This window comes from Vicugna pacos, chromosome 5, assembly GCF_048564905.1.
Source record: "Vicugna pacos chromosome 5, VicPac4, whole genome shotgun sequence".
In the NCBI taxonomy this organism is placed as follows: domain Eukaryota; kingdom Metazoa; phylum Chordata; class Mammalia; order Artiodactyla; family Camelidae; genus Vicugna; species Vicugna pacos.
In genome coordinates, this window is record NC_132991.1 from 50,385,076 (window position 1) to 50,408,332 (window position 23,257).

At 37.8% G+C, this 23,257-nt stretch overlaps 1 protein-coding gene across 4 annotated transcripts in view; it reads right to left on the reverse strand.

The window, feature by feature from the left end:
• SESTD1 (SEC14 and spectrin domain containing 1) overlaps positions 1-23,257 on the reverse strand; it is a 222,665-nt gene that overhangs the window by 117,872 nt on the left and 81,536 nt on the right. Inside the window, exon 1 of one of the 4 annotated variants that reach the window (XM_072961236.1) lies at positions 3,044-3,063. The exons of the other annotated variants lie outside the window; for them this stretch is intronic. The gene's annotated coding sequence lies outside the window, so the exon portion shown is untranslated. Of the gene's footprint in view, positions 1-3,043; positions 3,064-23,257 lie in introns of those variants that run through there. 4 annotated transcript variants of the gene reach the window in all.

Genomic DNA, 23,257 nt, shown 5'->3' on the forward strand with positions numbered 1-23,257 from the left:
CTCACAATTCCAGGCCCACTGTTAAAACTAAAGCTATTGATCTTACTATTTCTACTTTATCCCAGTAATCAAAAGCTATAATCATGCTTGGTCTCTGAGTTGATCTCCAGGGAGAAGGTCACAGGACTTTAACCTTACAAAATAGTCTGAATTACCAAGACCACACCTTGAGTGCTTAGGAGATAAAAAGAGATCCAACTGCTAACCTCCACAGAATTGGTCGCCTGGAAGCATCATGACGCCATTCTGTCTTCTGATGAGAAAATGATTCTGTTGATTGTTATGCTTTATTGTTTGAGCTCTGGCTATATAACCACCCCACCCATCCCCAAGGTGGGTTCACAGTTCTGAAGGCACTAGCCTGCTGTGAGTCCCCTTTGCCTGGCAAAGTAACAAAGCTGCCTCTTTTCTTCTAAGCTCCAAGACCTTGTCTCTGGATTATTTGGCTCATCAGGGACTGGGCTGATCTTTGGGCAACAACAGTGCTTTAAAAGTATTCTGAATAACAGAAAGTGGAATAAAATTTCAGATTAAGGAAGTCCCTAATTTCAATGATCAATTTATTGTCACTCAGTTAATATAAGCTTTCTAACAGATTTACTAAGGAGGCCAAGTTAAAAGCAAATTGTTCAGGCAAACTGTTTTCAGTGCTTCTGGCAATATACAACACATTGCATAACAGAGAACAATAAACTGGCTATGCCAATTTTTATAGTTTCTGTCCAATATATTTTCTTCTAGTAAGTACCATTACATATTAACACAATTTATGCCCCAAACATCTGTTCCTGAGTCAGAACTCTTTGGTTGTAGGTACCAAAGCCAACTTGAACTAGATCAGGGTGGAGCGTGATGGAGTTTCTGGAACAACACTTAAGTAGCTCAGGAGCACTGAGGGAAGAATGGCATCCCTGAGGACCTCAGAGACCACAACCAGACACCCAAGTAGAGTCAGCATCTTTCTCAGCCCCTTCTTCCAAACCGGTTTGTTTCTGACTTGTCTGCAATTTGTTTGACAGCAAACGAGTCTGTTTTAGGCTATAAGGAGAAGAGCCACAGGTGGCACTGGGTATATATCCTCCATCTTAAGGATGGTTCATTCATGTAGAAAAAACATTAGGGGTAGCTAATATTTTGAGTCATATGAATGTTCAAACACTGTGAACAGTAGAACAAGACTGGACCGGGAAGTAGAGGACTGCAGATCATCACTGGCAGCTCCCATCATAGGAGGAAGTCTCCTCCAAAGAAGAGAGGGGCACAAAGAAGAGAGGAAAAGGGGAGAGACGGGACCCAGGCCAACAAAAGAACAGTCAGTCACTGCAGGATGTGTGCTTCTCTAAACCCCACACTAGAAAGGCAATTTTTGTGACATATTTTATTACCCACTCAAATATCAAAATTATGTTAATTACTTCTAGGCTCATCAGTGTATATTAAAAACCTACATTCAAGTATAACCTTTTTCTGGTTTGTTCATGGGTCTTTAAAACCCTAGCCTAGAAAAATTCTTCAATTTATTCATGATTAGGGTAGAAAAACACAATTTTGCTTGATCAGAATGTTTTTTACTTATGTTCATTATACGTCTAAAAAATTGAGATCTAAAAATATCTTATTCAAAGCTGAAGAAGTAAAAGCACTTGATTATCAAGTTTAATCCACATAGTGAGAGTCAGGTCTCATTTAAAAGGTATTATGAGGTAAGTTACGGAGAAAAGTTCCTTAGTTTCTGTTACATGGTATTTCAATGTGGGGCTAGGTCTAGTTATTAGTAAGACAGAAAAGAATGTTAAAAATAAGCTTGGTCCAAGTCATAAGGTTTACTTTTGTTTTTCCAGTGTGTTCCAGTCTTCAGCCCGATTACAAAAGTCAACAACATTTACCTCAGCCATCAAGCAGTGTTTTGCTCTAAACTCTCAAAATCTGAGGTCAGAGACCAAAATGTTGTCTCCTAGCTTCAATTCTCTTGTGCTCAGAAATGAATCCCTTGTTTATCTCTGTGCGTGTGTGTTTAAATTCTGTGTTCTTGAACAAAATAGGGATAAATCACATTTAAAAATAATCTCCAGCCATGGTTCAGACTCCTTCCACGTTGTCACTCTCTCCAGCTGCTCTGGAGAGGTGGTGAAACTCGGCCATGACTTTAGCAGCTGAATGGCAGCTTGGGAGAAGTCCCATTGCATAAAGTTGGAGGAGGCACTAGCAACACAAAAGCAAAGGATTGATTTGCTTATGGGATAAAGTGGAAAATGGAAAGAATTGCCTTTTGTTTCAGTCCAACTTTTCTTCTTCTGAATAAAACATTATTATGTAACAAAGGGCCTTTAAACAATTTCTTTTTTTTTTTTAATTGGCAATTTGACAAACACAGATTGTGTCATCCTGGGTTAGAGCCACTTCTTAGGGTGTGGAGTTACTTGATTCCGGCACTGTGGATCAGTGCTCAAAACATGTTACACAAGCTAGGTTCATGCCTCATGAATATTTTCTAAGATTTAGGGGAGGAAAGGAGTAAAAGGTATGTTTCCCTTTGGGGACTTGAAGAAAGGGAGCCCTGGGGTGGGCCCTGGTTGACCATTTTATTCTGAAACCTTTATTTTTTTGTATAAAAAAATCATGCAAATAAGCCAACAAATGTATTCTATCACCAGTCCTAAGATGAAAACAACTACAGTTTAGACTTTTTCACTGAAAGTATGGCAGCAAATTTGGGACAAGAGTTGTTGCCAGTGCTCAGCTTACCCTCCTGTGAAACAATCCTGGTGTCTTGTCTGCACGGAAATGATGCTTAGAGGCTTCCATGGCCATTTTAATGCCGTACAACCAACTTTTAAGCATTTCACTTGGAAAAGAAGGTGGAGTGAACAGAAACATGGGAAAAGACTTTCAATGATTTACGTTTTCATGCAACCAAAAATGCGGTGCCAGCACTGCTTTAGAGACTTGGAGACAACGCTGAGGATGTCAGGAGTTTGCTCTCCGTCTAAGTGGGAGACAGGAACCCAACCACTCAATGCAACGTGATACATACTGGACTTACCATTAAGTTCTACACAAAATTCTATGGGGACCCAGGGAAGAGTAACCACCAATGTCCAGTGAAGGCTTCATGAGGCTTTGACACTTGAACAGAATCTAGAAGAAAGAGTTGACATTGTTGAGGCTGGGAAAATGGAGGAAAAGCAGAAGAGTATGCACAGTGGCTCAGAGGCACTAAGGAATATGCTAGTTGAAGATTTCTGAGCATTCTTGCTGTGGCTGCATAAGCAGAGAGAGGGTCATTTAAGGGAAGATCAAAATGAGAAGTATCTGTGGGCCAAAGGTGGAAAATTCAACAGACTGCAGAGGCCAGGTAGGTTATGAAAATGGTTACAGCTGAGCAGATCTAGGTGCAGACACATTCCCTGTGAGTGAGCGGCTCACTGGAGAACGCACAACCTCTAAAAATATTGCACCAAACTATACTCACCTCCCCAAATGTGAGAGATTGCATCTTTCCCCACACCCTTGTCGAGAATGGTTATTTACAGCAATATTTTTCATTTATGCAACAAATACTTCTTGAGTGTCTTCTATTGTGAGTGATGGTATTAAGAATTGAGGATACAGCAGAGATAAAAACAAAAATTCCTACCCTCATGGAACTTATACTCCAGTGAAGGGGAGATAGACAGAAAAAGAAGTAAAATTTGCAGTTGCCAGAGACATGCTCTGGAGAAAAACAAAGAAGAGACAAAGATAGAGAATGGGAGACAGGTTGGACTTTCTATAGCGTATATCAGGAAGGCATCACCAGAAGTGACCCTCGAACAAAGACTGGGGAAGCTGAAGGAGGAAGCTCTACAAACATCTGCGGGAAGAGCATTTCAAGCAAAGGAAACAACAAATCCAAGGCCCTGAGGGGAAGCCATACCTGTGGGGCAGGGAGGCGGAGGGGAGTAGGGGTGAGGGGAAAGGAGAATATGTTGGGTCTTTTAAGGAGTTCTAAAGATTGAGGCTTTGGCTCTGAGCAAGTTGAAAAAGCTTTGACTAGTTTTCAGCAGAGGAGTGATAGGTGGGGTTTGTAGTTCTAAAGACTTATTCTGGCTGCTGAATGTGAAACTGAATGTCTTGGGTCCAGAGAATAAACTCGAAGGTTAGCCAAGAGGTGAGAGCTATTTACTACTCAGGACCAGGTGACTGTGGCTTGTCTCAGCCTCGAGGCAGCGGGTGGTGGGTGGTGGTTAGATTCTGGTTATAAGTTAAGGATAGAGCACCAGGATTCCATGACAGATTGGATGTGGGGTGTCAGAAGAAAAGAAAAGAGAATCCAAGGATAACTCTGGGGTTTGGGGCCTGAGCAATTAGAACAATATTATTCTATTTAATAAAGGGGAAATTGTAAGAAGGAATAGTTTGGGTAGAGGGGGATGGAAGGGGAGGTGGGCTTATTGATTTGGTTTCAGAAATACTAACTTTGAGATACTTATCAGATAATAAGCAAAAATTTAGAATAAAGCAGCTAGTAATTTGAGCCTGAGTTAAAGGGAGAGGTCTGGGCTGGAAATATACATTTGGGATTTGTTGGTATATCAGCATAAAGATAATGTCACAATTATGAGACTTAGTGAGATTAACAAGAGAGCAAGTATAGAGAAGTCTAAAGACTCAGTTGTCAGTTCTGGGGTAGTCCAACATCTAGAGACTGGGAAGATGAGGCGGAATCAACAAAGGAGACTTCAAAGGAACAACCTATGAGGATGGAGAAAAACCAGTCATGTGTGTTATCATGGAAATCAAGTAAAGATATATTTCAAAAATAGGGAAATGATCAACTCGGTCAAATACTACTAACAGGGTGAGTGTATTAGAGTTCCCAGAGAAACAGAACCAAGAGGTAGGATGTATGTAAGTACATTTGAATGTGTTTGTTTTAAAGAATTGGCTTATACTTATTATAGAGGCTGGCAAGCCCAACATTTGCAGAGTGAGCTAGCAGGCAGGAGACCCAAGCAGGACTGATGCTGCAGTTCAAGTCCCAGGCTTTTCTAACGTGAAATTTTCTCGTGGGAACATCAGTCTTTTGTTCTATTCAGGACTTCAGCTGAGTGGATGAGGCCCACCCACATTAAGGAGGCCAATGTACTCTACTCAAAGGCCACCAATTTAAATGTCAATCTCCTCCCAAAACACTTGCACCAGAACATCCAGACCAAATACCTGGGCAGCATGTCCCAGCCAAGGTGACACATAAAATTAACCATTACAGCAACAAAGATGAGGCTGAGGAGTGGCTGTTGTATTTAGCAACATACAGGCTACTGGCAATCTTAAGAAGAACGGGTGTGGCAGAAAAATGGGAGGAGAAAGCTTGATTGGAAGGGGTTTACAAGCTAACAGAAGGAGAAATGTCACACACTTCTGGGTTCACAGGACATGGGGGAAAGAAAACACAGCAGTGGGCTATAAGCCACCAGGGCAGACTGACCTGATGCTGGTTACCAATACCCCAGCCCGGGGGCAAGCTGGGGAACTATGAAAGATTAGCTCTCTCCTGAAGCTGGAGACCTGAAAAGAGGTTACAGTGGTCACTAGTAGGGCATGCAGCTCCACACAGAAGAGGATTTTTGGAGAAACCCACCCTTAGTTTAAGTCCTCAAGATTCCCACAGATTAATACCAACTAAACGAGAATTCATAATCAATAGGTATAAGAAATACATCAGCAAGCAAATTCATGAGAGTATCAGAAACAGCAAACATCAGCTCTAGTCCCCCAAGGGTGTCAAATATTCAAGTTACCAAACAAAAAATATGAAACACTACTATGAAATGTTTAAAAAAAATTTTTAATGAAATACAAGATGAGTAAGCAATAAGGAGCTCCCCTATAAGACCAGGCAAATTAGGAAACAAACCAAATAAAGCTTTCAGAAATATAAAATAGAATTGTCAAAGTAAAAAATCTCAATTAGTTAAAACACATTATTAGGCAGAGTTGAATAAAAATACTGGTCAATTAAAGGACAAATCTGAAGAAATTATACTGAAGATAAGCAAATGGAAAATATGAAAGGTTAACAGATATGGAAATAGTCTCATATGAGATTACAAGAAAGAGGAAAAGAAAAAGCCTGTTTGTTCCCCATGCCTACCACCAAGTAGGCAAGCAGAGGACAAATAAAACCCCCAGGATCCATACACACCGACCCTGAGCCTGACTAGGCGTGGTCAAATTTTAGATTGATCTGATTAGTATCCCCTCCTTTGAGGAAGGCTGGGCTGGGAAAATGGCAGAGCCAATAGAAGTTCCTCATCCTAGTTACCAGTAGTAAATGTGATGCATAAACAGTGGAACCGCTTACAGTGTTCATATTTTTAAGACTGGACTAAAATCTTCCTGTAAAACTAATCTTGCCATGTGACATCAGATTTTCCTTTGGGTATAGTTTCTTCTTCTTTGCCTACAGACATACTTAAGTTTCTATCTATTTATACAAAACCAAAACTCAAAGAATTCTTTTAAGCTATTATCTTTTCTTTCCTGTTCCATTCAGCAATAAATTTCTTGGGGGGGAAAATCATCCAGACTTAAAACGATTATTTGTTCACTATTCATTCACTACTTGCTCCCTCCCCAGTTAATTAACTGAAACAGTTCTTTCAAAGTTAACAATGACTATTTATCATATTCAGTGAATTTTCTTCCTCTTTTCCCTCTTTATAGTACTTGATACTGTTACCACTCATTCCCTTCTTTTTTAATAAACAAATATTTGTTAAGTTTTTCTAGTCTCTAAATCAGGCCCTGGAAATAAAAACGTAAGACAGTTCTCTGACATCAAGTGATTTACAGTTTACTTATCAAAGAAGACATATGTGTAAGGAAATGAAATAAAGCACTAAAAGAAAAAGTAGAACCACAAATGAGGAAGTGATTGCTTCCACCTGGAGGAGTCAGGAAAGGCTGTACACTTGAGTTTTTGAAAAATAAAGTGCACAGACATAGAAAACAAACGTACGGTTACCAGGGAGGGTAGGAGAGAGGAGGGATAAATTAGGTGTTCAGGATTTGCAGTACTAACTACTGTATATAAAATAAACAACAAGGTCCTACTGAATAGCTCAGGGAACTATATTCAATATCTTGTAGTAACCTATAATGAAAAAGGATCTAAAATATATATGTGTGTGTGTATGTGTGTGTGTGTAACTGAATCATTATGCTGTACACCAGAGACTAACACATTATAAACTGACTATACTTCAATTAAAATAAAATATTGTGTGCTGATCAGGCAAATGGGCACAGACTTAGGCATCACTTGAGGCACAGGAAGCACCTGAACAAAGGTACAGAGGCATAAAGCATCCAGGTGTGTTAAGGTAGTATGAACAGCTCAATATGCCTGGGACAGAAGAATCAAGATGGGCATTAAAGGCCAGAATGAAAGGCAACACAAATTCAGGCAAGGCTTTGAACTCACTCATTCAAAGGACTTTATCTTATCGGCATTCAACAAAGCACTAAAGGGGTTGTCCTTCTTTTTTGTCTTTCTCACTACATTTGTAAATTTGAAACAATATCCTTGCAGGAAGATAGAGGCTTAATCGGAAGGCTATAAAGCTGGAGAAAGGAGACACTGAGAACACTGACACACCGATGAACACTGAGATTGACTTCTGTTTTGCCATAAAATATAATGTGATACAACATTAACATTAGATCACTGATTATTTCCTTGGTAGAAATTCCTGGAAGTGGAAATTACAGTGTCAAAGTTATTAACAATTATAAAGCCTCTTGATATACACTGACCAACTGCTTTCCAAATACCCTGTCTCAACTGATGTTTCCAGTAGCACTGAGAATTGTATTAAATTCTTTAAAAATTCTTTAAGTGTATAGGCAAAGATTTCTTCTTCATATAATTTGCATTTCTTGAATTACAAGTTAATTACATTTACTGGAAATTTGTATTTTCTTGTTTAGGGAACTGTCCCTTCATGTTCTTTGATCATTTTTTTTATCAGAATGTTTTTTCTTGATTTATATTAAGTATACTGATCTTTTTTATCTGTCATGCTTTTTTTCTGCAAATATTAATATGCAAGGTTTTACGACTGTTTTAGAGCTAAATGTATTTATCTTTTCCTTTAAAAATCTTTATTTCCTTCTCACTTTTCTTTCAATGACTGTGACACCATTTTATCTTGTTTCCTATTTCTCAGTCATTTTGCTCTGATGTCTAGCTGATACTTCTTTCTCCTTTCAAATAGAGGTATCTGTCATGGTCCTTGGCCTTTGTACGTTAATGTCCTTATACTCAGAGATCGAACCCATTTCAAATCTTTCAGTGGTTTTAAATATTGATCCTCTTAATATAAAAAGATTTTTTCTGAGTAATATACATCTTTAGTGTCAAATTCAAAAGTGCAAAATAATATACAGCAAAAAATAAGTCTCTTTTTCTCCCTGATCCCCACCTAAGCAATTTCTCTTCTAGGAGGCAACCATGATTATAGTCTCCTGAGGAGCCTTCTAATAGTCTATGCATTTATAAATGTGAGTCTGTGTATGTTGTGCATATATATATATATATATTTACAATATAATATATATAATTACATACATATGTACAATTTACCCATATACATATTAGCATGATATGTACCCTGATCTACATATTACTTTTTGTACTTAACATAGATTTTAGAGCTCTTTTCCTACCAGTACACCTGAGACAGCATTGTATTTCATTATTTGAAAATATAACATTTTAAACCAGTCTTCTAATGCTAAACACTTAGTCAGCTTCAACTCTATTACAATCTATCATAAACATCATCTTGTACTTAAAGGATAACTGCTTAGGACTAGAAATGCTAAAAGTGCATTTGTTATTTTGATTACTGTGAACTTGCCTTTTATTGAGATTATACTAATTTACAGCTCCTCCAGCAATGCTTGGTAACTGTATTATAAATTCTTCTGGTTTTTGCCAGTCTGATAAGTGAAACATAGCATCTAATGTAGTACATAATTGGGTGAAGATTGGCATCTTTTTTATACATTTAAGAGTGATCTGTATTTCCTTTTTAGTAAACTATTTTTTCCTATCCTTTGCCTCCCACACTCCTATTTTATATTGAAGAGTTGGTCTTTTTTCTTATTAATTTATCGGAATTTGCTTCTAATATATGTTGTATTCATTATTCCTCAAATTTTAGTTTATGTAAGATGGTTTTATTGTGTCTTGTTTCCTGTAAGATTTCTGTGATTGTTATGTAAACAGATTTATCAGTCATTTCTTTATGGCATCTTTGTTTTGGGTTATACTTAGAAACCCCTTTCTATGCTGATATTATTTAAAACAAAATCTCCCATGTTTTACTCTTGTACTTTTATGGGTTTATTTTTATTCCTAGATCTTTGATCTGTCTGGAATTCATTTATATGCAAAGTTTAAGGTAGGAATCCAATTTTTTTTCCTAATTGCTATCCACTCACTGCAGAACCATTTGTTAAATAATTTTCCCTTCCCTCCTCAATCTGAAGTGCATTCTTATCACCTCCCTGTGTTTTGTGGTCTATTTCTGAACATTCTATTGTGTTTTACTGATGAACATGCTCCCACCTGTTTTAATTGCTGTACTTTTATATTATATAAAAAGGGAGTCCTTCTCATTTTTCTTCTTTTCTGAAATTTTCCTAGCTATTCTTGTTTATGTATTTTACATATAAACTTTAGGATCAGCTTGTCTAGTTTTAAAATGTAAACATTTTTATAGTTAAATTGATTAAGATTAGGTTAAATTTATAGATTAATTTAGGAAGAATTAACATCGTTATGATGCTGATTATTTCAATACAAGAACATGTGTTTTTGATTTGTTCAAGTCTTCTTTTGTGTCTTTCAGTAGTGGTGCTTTTTTCATGTAAGTGATACAATTTGTTTTAAAGTTTATTCTTCCAATTTCATCTTTTTGTTTCTATTATAACATCTATTCCTTCCATGCAAATCACTTTCAAACTGATATCTCTATCTTCATGTCTTTTAAAAGCACCACATATACACATCCAGCTGTTTTTTAGATTGTTTCCATTTGAAAGTTCCACTGTTATTTTATAGTCAACAAGTGCCAAATCTGACTCATCACTCTCCACCAGCCAAATGCAATCTATCTTCTTCAGTTTTGTATTAGGTGCCTAATACAGGACCACATGCCTGGCACATAGTAGATTTCTATACATCTTATGAGTAAAAACACTTGCATGTTTGCCTTCTCTCTTTTTCCTTCTTTACTTCTCTCTGTCTGTCACATAGGCACACACATACTGAGAGCCAGCTATATAACTAGTGGGGCCTAGTGCAAAATAAAAATGAAAGGCCCTTTGTTGGAAAAGTAGGAAAAAAGTACTATTAAAGGTACTAAAATAGAAAGCTTTTCCTTTCTTCCCATGATCTCTCTTTCAACTTGCCGTGGTGTTTTTATTTGATATTTAATGTCATCCTACATAAAGAAAGACAAAACATTTTAATGATTAGCCTGAATTTTATCATTCATCTTTATGTCATGCAAGGCCAGTTTCAAACAGAAACAGAAAATTTAATATATGCAGAATCACAGAAATCACACAACTTGTGTATGTGCATATGCATTTTGTTCTTAACAGAACAGTAGAAACACTACACAAAACTAACTCAGCTGGTTTTATTTCACTTCTTGATACTCATGCATCCCACCAGCACTGTGTCCCTTTGGCTTACTGATAAGGAAGGAGTAAAAGGAAAGGGACTATGGCTTATCCCGTCTTTTCCTTTCCTTCTATGTCATCATTCTCAGCCTAACTGGTCGGTTAAAAAGGGAAGTAACATAAATGAGAAAGGACCTGTATTGTTTATTGCTCATTCGTGTTTCTTAGAGTGGTATCGTCTTATATCTGCATTTTGTTTCAACAAGTTCTGGTTTTCAGGGAAGGTGTGGCCTCTTGGGGTCCCATTTACTCAGATGTAGGCAGAACATGCTTCAAGTCTCATTAAACTCCATACGTGGTAGGTCCACCAGAGCTCTGTGCCCGTGGGACACTTGAAGACAAATGCAATGGCAAGATGCTGAGGTCATGCACTTGTGTGTATCTCCTTTGCTCACTGGCATACTCCATTGTCCCACTGAACTACTTACAAGACGAAAGTTCAAGGATGAAACTGTTAAGAATTTCAAGACAGCAGAGTGTTAAAATCTGCATGGCTCCCTTCTGAGAGTGGTGTCCTGTTGGGCTACACAGGCCCTATGCCCATGAAGCCAGCTCTGCACACAGCCCAGCTTCTCTTTTTTTAAACTATTTCAGCCTCACTTTCTAGTAGCAGCAAACATTCATGCCAACGGAGAAGTTCAAAGTTAGTTTTGGCTTTTTCCTCCCTCTTAGGCTGCCTCACTCTCATCTCTCACTTCTACTTTCCAAATCCTACGAATTAAGCTTATCACTAGCATCTGCCTTTCCTTTTTATTCCTACTTTATCACCCACATTTAGATAACTGTATTCTTCTACAGTATTTTAGTAAGAGTAACCATCTGCTAGGGACTAAAGTGTGTCCTCCCTAAATCCGTATATTGAAGCCCTAAAACCCCATGTGCTTGTATCTCAGAGAAGGCCTTTCAGGAAGTGATTAAGGTTAAATGAGGTCATAAGGGTGGAACCCTAATCCAACCTGAACTGATGTCTTTATAAGAAGAGACATCAGAGTTCTCTTTCTGCCACATAAGGACAAATCAAAGGATGGCCCCTGTAAGCCAGGAAGAGAGCTCCAAACAGAACTCAACCATGCTGGCACCCTGATCCTGGACTTCAAGTCTCTAGAACTATGAGAAAAATAACTTCCTGTTGTTTAAGACACCCACTCTTGTATTTTGTTGTGGCAGCACAAGCAGACTTAATCCATCACCTCTTTCTCCCTGTTCTCAGTTTTTATCTGTCTTTTTCAGTGCACATTTAAAGGATTATTATCCTAAAATTATAACTCAGATCAAAGTACAACTCCGTTTAAAATCATTGATAATTGAGTTGAGTGTTTGCCTCTCAGCTGGGTATTCAAAGACTCCACACCAGTATCTTCTACATACTTTTCCGTCTTCTGTGCTACAAGAAAACTGGACTGTTGACACTTTCAGAAGCAGGTCCGTGCTTTCCTGCTTCCGTTCTTTTGGAACACTTCCCTCTCCCGTTTCTGCCTGTTGAAATCCTTCGTTTTACACAAGGTCCATGTCTTAATTTCACTTCTTTCTTGAAGCTTCACCTTACTTAATTGTATGTTATTTCTCTTTAACTTTTGGTGTGGGGGGGTGGAATTCCTTTGATATTTTATTTTCAATTCCACATGGCATTTAAGTAAAATTCAAGGCAGAATATGATTTAGGCATTTTTCTTATCTTCCCTACTAGTGTACTTCTCATAGATAGCAGCTGAACTTGACCTTCTGATGACTATGTGTTTGTTGTGGAATCTCTATTTCCATATATTAATGTGGGTAGAGAATGCATGGCTTTATTTCCATTTAAAAATTTTAAAAATGAAAAATAACACCTTATTCTTTCTGGTTTTCAAGTCATGCTCACATCTATGAATACATGTAATCAGTTCTTATACGGAGTAGGTACCAATCTTGTCAAATTGACAAGGAAGCCAAGGCTCTGAAGGATTGAGGAATTTACTAGAGGCTGTGAAGCTGTTTAGTGAGCCCCAGAATCCAGAGTTGCGTCTCCACCACTGTCCATTTTTAAAATTAAATTCATGTAGAAGATACATTTGAAATCTGCTTGTCTCTTAGAACCTCATCATGTTACAGGACCTCTCAGTCCAAGGTCTGTCACACGTGAGTAAGTTTTAGAGTCAGGAATAAATTCAGATCTACTTATTCTCAAACCGCTGTACTTTCCCCAGATTTCTAAATATTTTACCAAGCAAAAAGACCCCGCTTTTTTTCATTTCTGAGTCTGAACAACTAAGACTGTACACACAGACCATAAACACAATTAACCATAAACCAGCTGTAAAAAATTACAATCATATAGAAAATCCAAAAGTACTCAGAACAAATTCATGTCAGGAAGACTTTTACTGAAAGAGTTTGTCAAAAACACCATTTGAACTGAAGGACAAAGGGCCTCTTCATGTACATAATAAAGAGTAGAGCTACCACCTGCTTAATATTTTCCTATGTATTGTTTTCCTAAGTATGATGAATTTGGAGCCTACTGTTTGCCTCGAAGCTCTTCAGTGATGCCTGAAATATGAAAATACTGAACATATTAAATGCAGCTACTACATGTCCTGGGTAGGTGGACGTTGGAGTGACTGTGTGTGACTAGAAAGAAGGAAATTGTTTTCCCATTTGATGTTTCCTCATCTCCCTCACTACTACCAACAAGTTGCTGTTCCACAGGAAATTGAAGTCCTGAGTTATGCTGGAGTAAGCCACTTATTATTGAACATTTTCAATAAAGAAGCTCAGAGACTGAAGTCCTTGAGGGCAAAGATTTCCCTTTTGCTTGTTGCACTTTGATGTACCTACTTTATTTAAAACAGCAACTGGTGTTCCAGTAACACAATGGAATTCAACATACGATGTAATCCATCTAGGAAAACACAAACTTCTCTGCCTCAGCTGAGGAGTTGATCCACCCACTGCCCACATTCTGAGGCACAGAGGGAAATGCCAACTATTCAGCAGACCTAAAATTTCCAGTTGGGTTTTAGCCCAGTTCTCCAATCCATGCATTAATTGCAACAAAGTTCAGGAGAATAATCCTAAGTAGGCGACTAAGAAAGTTTAATATTTTTCAATGCCTAGAAAAAGAGGGACAGAGAAGATATTTCAGGGTTCTGTTTCTTTCAAAACCTTTCAAAGCTTTTGCATATCTCTCAAAATCACTTTCAAGAACTGTCTTAGCTTGGGTTCATTAGACACAGTTGCTAAAATGAAGAGCTGCATCTGGAAAGTTTACTGGGGAGTGCTCCCAGGAAGTACACCTGTAAGAAAGTGAGGCAGAGAGAAGAATGGAACTGCAGTTGGTTACAAATGAGGTCTCAGACAGCATTGAGGAGAGGTCTAAGCTGGGGTGGACAAGGACACTATATTCCCATATTAGCCATCTGTCATGGACTGCTCCCTGAAAGAGACACAGCTTTGGGGGAGGCAGGCCTCTGCAGCTGAGGGCAAGTACTCGGGAAAGACACAGCTGAGACAATTGGCAGCAGCCAGCGATGAGGGGATCAAGCCTGAGGAGTGGGTTCCAGAGGAGCGCCACTGCATCCACGCCAAAGCCGTATATGAAGTGATCCCTTCATATGACAGACTTCACCTCCTCCCTAGCCATGCTGGCCTCCTTACTAGTTCCTGAAATTGCCAGGCATGCGCTCCTCTCAAGACCTTTTGTTCTTCTTTTTCCTCTATCTGGAACACTCCTGTGGTGATCAATTGTCTGGGTTTCCCAGGCTGGGACTGCCCTAGTTTTAGCACCGTGATACATCCTGGGAAACTCCTTAGTCCCAGACAAGTCAGGAAGACAGAGACCTCTTCCAGACACCCACACGTTTCACTCATCTTTTCTGACCGTCCTACTTTAAATTGCACCCTCTGACTCTCACATACATACTCCCAATTCCCTTTCCCTGCTTATATTTTTTTCTGTACCACTTAATACCTTCTAATATACTGTATCCCTTATTTGTTTTATTTAGTTTAGGAATATAAACTTGAGGACAGTTTCTGGCACTTGGTATGTGTTGAATGGATGAAATAAATAAGTATTTCTAGTATTTTATAGAAAAGAAATAGTTTGTATGAAACGTATGCTGTCCTTTAATGATCAGTTAAAAATGTTTCAAATGGTAATCATTTATCATTGTTAATTACTTGGCAGTTACACTGGTAAAAGGTCAAACTGATCACAAAATCAGTTCTTCAGTGAGCAAATGTAGGAAAGATTTAAAATTAAATCATTCTACTTGGTGGCTGATGGTAATGACATGCCATTTTTAAATTATGTGAAATAATTTAACAGATTACTTATTTAGAATTTGCAACTTGAAAAAATAGGCTGGAAAAAATGGGGCAATCTGACTGACAGCATTGCCCACTGTGAAATTAACACAGGGTAGCAGCCATTGCCTAAATGCATCGTTATAAGCAAATGTTCAGACATGAGCACAAGACAGCTATGAGACTGAAATTCCAACAGCTGTAAAGTCGAAGTTAGATTTTGCTATATCTTCAGTGATCATATTTCCTTTGATAAGAAGGGTGGAGGAAAAGAAACAAGTGTCTTTTGGAGAGATAAATATTTCTTTGCACTTGAAAATAAAATGTTTAGAAAATACAACAGATATACACACACACTTCAATTTCCATAAAATGTAATAAATACTTTGACTCCTATTCAAACTTAGCCGAAACTATAGTTTCCTCTGTTCCACAAAGAGTGAAGTATGCTAAGAAATATGAAGTGGTTTCACACAGTATTTTAAATGAAATTTTTTGCTTTTAGTTTTATAATTAACATCCTTCCAAACTAGTTTATCAGCCAATCTTTAATATAGACATAATTATTATTCTCAAGCTGTGAAGAATGTTTAAAACAGAAAATGCAGAAAGTTCTCCTTTGATTTTATTTCTGAAATTTATTATCCTAAGAAAACACAATAAATGAAAAATAACTGGTCACACTGTATCATGATGGGAATTATGCATTTAGCTTCCCATGATTTATACATGGATTCATACATAATATCATGGAATTAAAATAAATCTTGTATCTTTGTTCTGTTCACAGAACAGTAGAAGGAGCTAATTAACCTAACTACCTGGAAAAAAACTATGGTTGTTAACACATGGTCCTAAGACTAACTTTGTTAATCAAATTTTTGCTTCCTAATGTTGAAAAGGTAGTGAGTTCAAATAATGTTTATTGTATTTTTGTTGCAATTCTACTGAAGACTAAAGTATTTTATGTTCCATTCATAAGTTTGCATTCTCTTTAAAGTTATAAGTCAAACTCCAACACAGACTCAAGAAATATATGAAGTTTTTAAAAAATATTAAATGAAATTGGTTAAGTACTGTCATGGATTGAATGGTGTCCTTATAAGAAGAGGAAATTTGGACACAAGGAAAGACACCAGGAATGGGTGAGTCAGGGGAAACACCCTGCAAGGACACAGTAAAGGTGGCCATTCACAAGCCAAGGAGAAAGGCCTCAGAACTCAACCCTCACATCTCGATCTTGGACTTCCAGTCTCCAGAACCATGAGAAAATAAATTTCCATTCTTTAAGCCACTCAGTCAGTCCACGGTGCTTTGTAATGAGTGTACTTTTAGAGTGCGGTAGCTGTTAACCCAAAGTGTAACAGCTAAATCACTTTCCTTTTAATCCCTGATCAAATGCAGTTTAAAGTTTCTGTTTGTTCCGTGAATCCCTGGCATGGAGGCTGGCTGAACTGCCCATCACCCTCACTAAGCATCCCTTGTTTCTTTCCTCTTAGCCATTCTTCCCCCCTTTTTGTCTTGTCCTTTGTTTCACATCAGTACTTCCCCTTTAGAAATGCCCCACATGCTGCAACCAGATGTCTGGATGTACGAAAGAGGAAAATGTCAAGTTTTATTTTAAATGGAATGAAGAGAGAAGCTGAGGGTAAGGGGAAATTGGTGGTACCAGAGCTCCTGGGAAGAACTGGAATGACATTCTTCATTGTTTTATAAACACATTTCTTGATATCTGAAATGGATTTCTAATAAATCATATTTTCTTCTAAGTACTTAATGGTTTTATATTCCACTACTTTTATAAGCCTTTCTCTTATTTTCTTCTCTTTGAAGAAAAAACATTCAGTTCCTCTTTTCATACCTCATTTTTATTATGAATCTTTCTAGCCACATTTCTGACCATTCCCCACCCCCATTAGCCACCATGACAAATACCAGATACTCAATAAAAGCTTGATCAATAAATATATAAATATCAAAAGGCATCCTGACATTCTCCACTTCTCAGCATCCCCTCTGCTGGGCCCCTGCTCATGGTGGAGGCTCTTAGTTGGTCTCCCTGTTCCTGTTATTCCTGGTGGTCTGTTCTCAACACAGCAACCAATGACTTAAAATATAAAGTAAATGTAGCATTTCTCTATTTGAAAGCCTGGCCATGATTTTCCATTTCACTTAGAGTAACACACCAAGATCTTACAATGGCTTGCAAGGCCCTACCTAATCTGTCCTTCCCCTCTCTCCCTGCCAACTCCACTCCACAAATATCTCAAATACTGTTCCTCAAATACCTGCTGTTCCTCAAATGCCTCTAGAAAATTCCCAGTTTAAGGCCTTTGTACTAGCCGTTCCGTCTGCATGAAATATCCCTACTATGGGCTGAACTGTGTCTCCTGCAAATTCACATGTTGAAGTCCTACTCCCAGTACCTCAGAATGTGACTGTATTTAGAGACAGGACTTTTAAAGAGGTAATTAAGTTAAAATGAGGCAAATAAGGTGGATCCTAATCCACCTTCTAAAAGGAAATTTAGACAGACACACAGAGTGGGGAGACTATGTGAGAACACGGGGAGAAGATGGCCATCTATAAGCCAAGGAGATAAACCTCAGAAAAAACCAACCCTGCCAACACCTTCACCTTGGACTTCTAGGCTCCTGAACTGTGAGAAAATAATAAATTTCTGTTGTTTAAGCAACCTAGTCTGCGGTTCTTTGTCATGGCAGTCCTAGCAAAGTAATACGATCCCTAAGGTTCACTTTTTCACTTTCTCCAAGTGATTTTTAAAATGTTACATTTTCAATAAAGTTTATCCTGATTATTTAATTTTTTAAAGCAGTGTAACAGTGTATTCATTTATTTTTTAGTATCTTTTAAAAATCAAAATATAGTTGCTGTATAATATTATTTAGTTTCATATATACTACATGATTCGATGCTTGCATTTGACATTATGAAAAGATTACCACAGATAAGTCTAGTAACCATCTGTCCCCATACAAAGTTATTACAATACTACTGACCATAGATATTCCTTATGTTGTATATTAGATCCTCATGACTTATTTATTATATAACTGGAGGTTTGTATCTCTTAATCTTCACCTACATCATCCACTCTCCCACTCCCCTCTCTCCTGGCAATCACCCATTTGTTCTCTGTATCTCTGAGCCTATTTTTATTTTGTTTTGTTTGTTTTTGTTTTTAGATTCCACATATAAGTGAGATCATGCAGGATTTGTCTTTCTCTGTCTGACATTTCACATAACAGTGTATGTATTTCACATAATAATTTCATATCATAATGCCCTCTAGATCCATCCATATTGTCACAAAAAGCAAATTTCATTTTTTATGCCTGAGTAATATTCTAGTGCGTGTGTGTGTGTATACATAAACACTGCATCTCATTTTTTTCTTTTGCAGCTTAAAACAACAGAAATTTATTTTCTCACAGTTCTAGAGGGTAAAAGTTTGAAATCAAGGTGTCAGCAGGGCCTTGCTCCCTTCAAGGGCTCAAGAGAAAAGGCTTCCTTGCCTTTTCCAGGTTTGGTGGCTCCAAGCATTCCTCAACTTGTGGCTGCATCACTCCAATCTTTGTCCCAGTTCTCACATGGCCTTCATCTCTCCTACTGCATATTCTTTATCCCTTCATCTATGGTTGGACACATAGGTTGCTTCCATATCTTGGCTATTGTAAATAATGCTGCATATATGCACTGGAGTGCATATATCTTTTTGAATTCATGTTTTCGTTTTTTGGAGGGGATAAATACCCTAGAGTGGGATTCCTAAATTATATGGCAGTTCCATTTTTAATCTTTTGAGGAACTTCCATACTGTTTTCCATAGTGGCTGCACAAATTTACAATCCCACCAATGGTGCACAAGAGTTCCCTGTTCTCCACATCCTTGCCAATACTTGTTATTTTTTTTTCTTTTTGATGATAGCCATTCTGACAGGTGTGAGGTGGCATCTCATTGTGTTTTGATTTGTATTTCCCTGACAATTAGTGATGTTAAGCATCTTTTCATGTGTTTGTTAGCTGTTTGTATGTCGTCTTTGGAAAAATGTCTATTCAGATCCTCTGCCCATTTTTTAAATTGTGATGACCCTACTTGAAATTACAACTTTCCTTTGTTCACCCTCTGTTCTCAACTTTCCAACCCCAACTCTTAATCCCCTTTACTCTGCTCTACATTTTTTGTTTTGATAGCATTAACCACCTTTCCCCACACTCTAACATTACTCTTTTACTAAGTTTATTTTTTATTGACTATCTCCTCCTGCTAGAATTTAAGCTTCACAACAACAGGGATCTTTGTTTTTGTTGTTGTTGTTTCCTGGCTTATTCTCTGTGCCAAACAGTTGAAATAGTGTTTGGCTCATAATAACTGCTCAACAAATATTCGTTCAATACTGAATGAGTAAATGAAGCAGGATGTTCGTCTTTTGTGCATAGCTGAAAATACATTTTCTTTGATAAACAATATATTTTCTCAAATTAATCTGTTTCAAAATACAACTCCTATCACAGAGGAGTATCTGTATTGTTTAATCCATAAATCTGGAAAAAAAATTCAAACGTCTATGATAGTATTTATTGAGCACTTACCGAATATCACTTTACATGAATTGTCTCATCTAATTCTCATAAAAACCCTATGAGATAGAGGCTACTTAAATGACCTCATCTTAAAGATTAGAAAACAAAATGACAAAGCGATTAAGTAACTGGTTTTAGGTTCTTGGACTAGGAATGATGGAACAGAACGCGAACCCAGGCAATCTGACCCTGAAGCCTATGCTTAGAACTGCTATCTAACACTGCCTTTTAGAGGAATATTGACTTCCAAGTCAATGTGTTACAGCCCCATATGCTCCTGGCCTCTCATCTCAACTTTTTTAAGATTCCCAACGTTGCAGAAGGAAGTATATCTACATACATATTCATATACTGTTTATACAAATAAATAATAAACTATAGATTCTGGTTTTAATAGGAATATACTTAATGTCTTTGAAAATTTCTTTTATTTAGTCTCAAATTTCCCCCCGTAAGTGGACTTTCTCACTCTTCATTACTTTCCCCCAAACACAATCATGCCTAACAACCTAATCACATTCTTTAGTGTTTCCATTTTATACTTTGGAGCCCAGTAGTAGCTAAAAAACAAAGTTTCCTATCAGAGAAGAATTTTCACATAAGTCAATTTTAGGTTTATAGTATTCAACAAGAAAGGTAAAAATACAAATCATCTAATCTGATAAACTCACAATGTAATGAAATAAATCATCTTGAGACCATGACCCTTGGTTAATTTTCATCTTCAGCTTCACAGGATTAAGGCAACTTACTTTTGCTTCTGCAATCCAGGTGTCAGCAGTGCCATGTGAATAGAGCTGTTTTGAGTTACAATTGCTTGAGTCTACCGTGCAGGCTTACCTGAGGTGTGGGTAACTAACTAGAAGGAAGATTAGCCCAGAAGCAAACTGATTCTCTATAAAAATTCACTCTTTGCTTAAATACCAATGTTTGCCTCATATACATTTAAAAAGAATGGCTCAGTGCCCCTCAGCACCTTGGTGTCTCACTTTAGCTGGGCCATCAGTGGTGCGCGACAGCCATTCTATGAGTCCACTGTTGATGGTTCCTTCATTCATTCCCTACAACATTTATTTCTAAATCTTCACTAGTCTAGTTGAATCCTCTCTTTGTCTCAGAAGACAAACTTGATTCTATTTTACAGAGAAAAGATAGGAATTTTCAGGAGGGAAAAAAAATCCCTCAATTCCCTGCCCCTCCAAGTCAAGTTTATCTGTGATCCTACCCGCTGGCAGTTTTTCTCTGTTTCCCTGCAAACTCCAGAGCTGCACCTCTTTCTCCTGTATTTCCTAGATCTGTTTTTTTATCTGTTTATTCCTCACCCCTTGAGCTTCAAGTTTATAAACCCACAGATGCTGCAGCTCTCATCTTACTTCACCCTATCTCTTGGATCATTCTTAGGTCTCCTTGGTTGGTGCCTTCTTCTTTTCCTGCCCTCAATATTCTGTCTTTTGAAACTTCTCTTTCTGTGCATGTTCCCTAGAGGGAATCTAACCCATTTAATAGCTTTAAACACAGTACCTATGTAAGATGCTGAGAATTTCCAGATAAGTATCTCTAACCCAGACCTCTCCTCTGCATAAAACATGTGTATATCCAATTGTCAACTTGCCATTCTCTTGAATATTTCACTTAACATGTCCAAAACATCTTTTCTTCTAATCCTGCTTTTCTCCTAGCTCTGTAGCTCAGGACAGGGCAATGTCATCTATCTTTAAGCCAGAAACCTGGAAGTCATCTTCAATTTCTTCCTCTCTCTGTCTACACTCAGACTATCTAGTCTAACAGTCAGCCCTGAGATACATCTTCACAATAAACCCCAAACCAATCCACTCTCCACTCTCACTTTCATCTCCTAGTTTTAGGCCACATTCATGTTTCTTGAAAGGAGAGGCTCTCTGCTTCTATTCTTGCTTCCATGTCATATTTCAGGCCCTCATCACTTTTCTCTTGGAACACTGCCATAGCCTCTTGCCCTCTTTCACTCTAATCCTTTCTCTACATTGCTGCTAGTCAGATCGTTTGAACATGTGAGATCCAGATCTTCAGCACTGGACACAAGGCCTGTCATGATCTGGTGTTTCTCTACATCTCCAAACTTGCTTCCCTGCCACAGCCCCTATCAGCAGTGAGCCAGGTTTCCTGATTTGTGAGAAATCAAGGGAGACTTTCTAGAAGGGACAACGAAAGGCCATCTAACTTTCGTTGGGATGCTTATCACCGAATGTTCTAGATTTCACACTGAACTAAGCCAAGCTGTGTATAGCGGGCACATAGTCAGTGCTCACTGAACATTTATTGGATAAATGAACAGATAAACAACACAGTTTTGAATAAATTGGAGAAGTACAGGTATCTGGGCACAAAATAAAAAAGCAACAAAATGATTAACTCTGGAGAGAGTTGTGGGATGAAAGGTTGAGTAAGGGAAGAATTTTCACTCTTCTCTTTGTTTGTTTAATGAAAAAAGAAAACATTATGCTGTACACCAGAAATTAACACAACACTGTAAACTGACTATACTTCAGTAAAAAACAAAAAACAACAGAAAAATAACTGACCTGTTGCATGGGAGTTATGACACTAAGAGCACAACAGAGCGTTGTCAGAACTGGGGTCTCATCCCACGTTGGAGTTCTTACTAATTGAATAATCCTTAATTCTTAACTGATCTGGACCTCGGTTTCCCACTCTGTAAAATCAGAGGACTGGCTAAATGCGATGTTCTTTTAAGATCTTTCCAAGATCTAAAATTCAATTTTAGAAATGAAGTAAACAAACAACTTCATAACGGAACTCTGAGTTTTCTTCTTCTGTTTTAAGGTAATTTTAAAATATTTTTCTGATGTTAAAAAGCTATTCCACAATTCTCTAGGACCAGAGTCCCAAACTTTCTGTCTGCAAGATATCAGTGAAAGTGTTTGTTTGCTCTCTTGGCCTACCTGCCTTTTTTGGGAAAAAAGTCTGAAAAGCTATGTTATTTCTTTTCAGCTGTATTCTCCAAACCAGTTTTCCAGGAGATGGGAACAGGTTGCCTCAGCAGAGGTCAATTAAGTTTGGGGACCTGCAACATCCTAAAGCCCTTTCTGAAGTGCGCTATCTGCCTTGTCTACTGAAGGCTCAGAGAAGTCCTGGAGTGTAGAAATGTGCTTGGTCCAGCATTTCCTTACCCGATGTAAGCATGGAACACTTTTCCATGGCACATGTGTTTAAATCCTATGGCAATTTGTTCTGATGGAACCAATTTGGGAAACTCTGGCTTGGAGCAGCCTTTCTACTGCTCAGTGTCATTTTTCTCATCAAGTTCCTATGACTTTATAAGCACAGGAATAAGCATATGCAAAATGCACAAGCATATTGATTTAAGAAGCTTGACTTAAGCGACAGCTATTTCATGGCTTGATTAGTACCCTCAACAATCCCTTTCCAATCTGATCGTTATCCCCATATAACCCATTTTTCTGTTTAGGCTGCCTCAATGTAAAAGTTAATTTTTATGGAATTTCTTAACTTATCAGACTTCTATTTTACTTTCTTGCTACTGATTACAGTGGCTATAACGTTTTCTTTACAACATTTAAAAACACACTTGCATAGATATACAGTCACAGAACATTTCCAGTAAC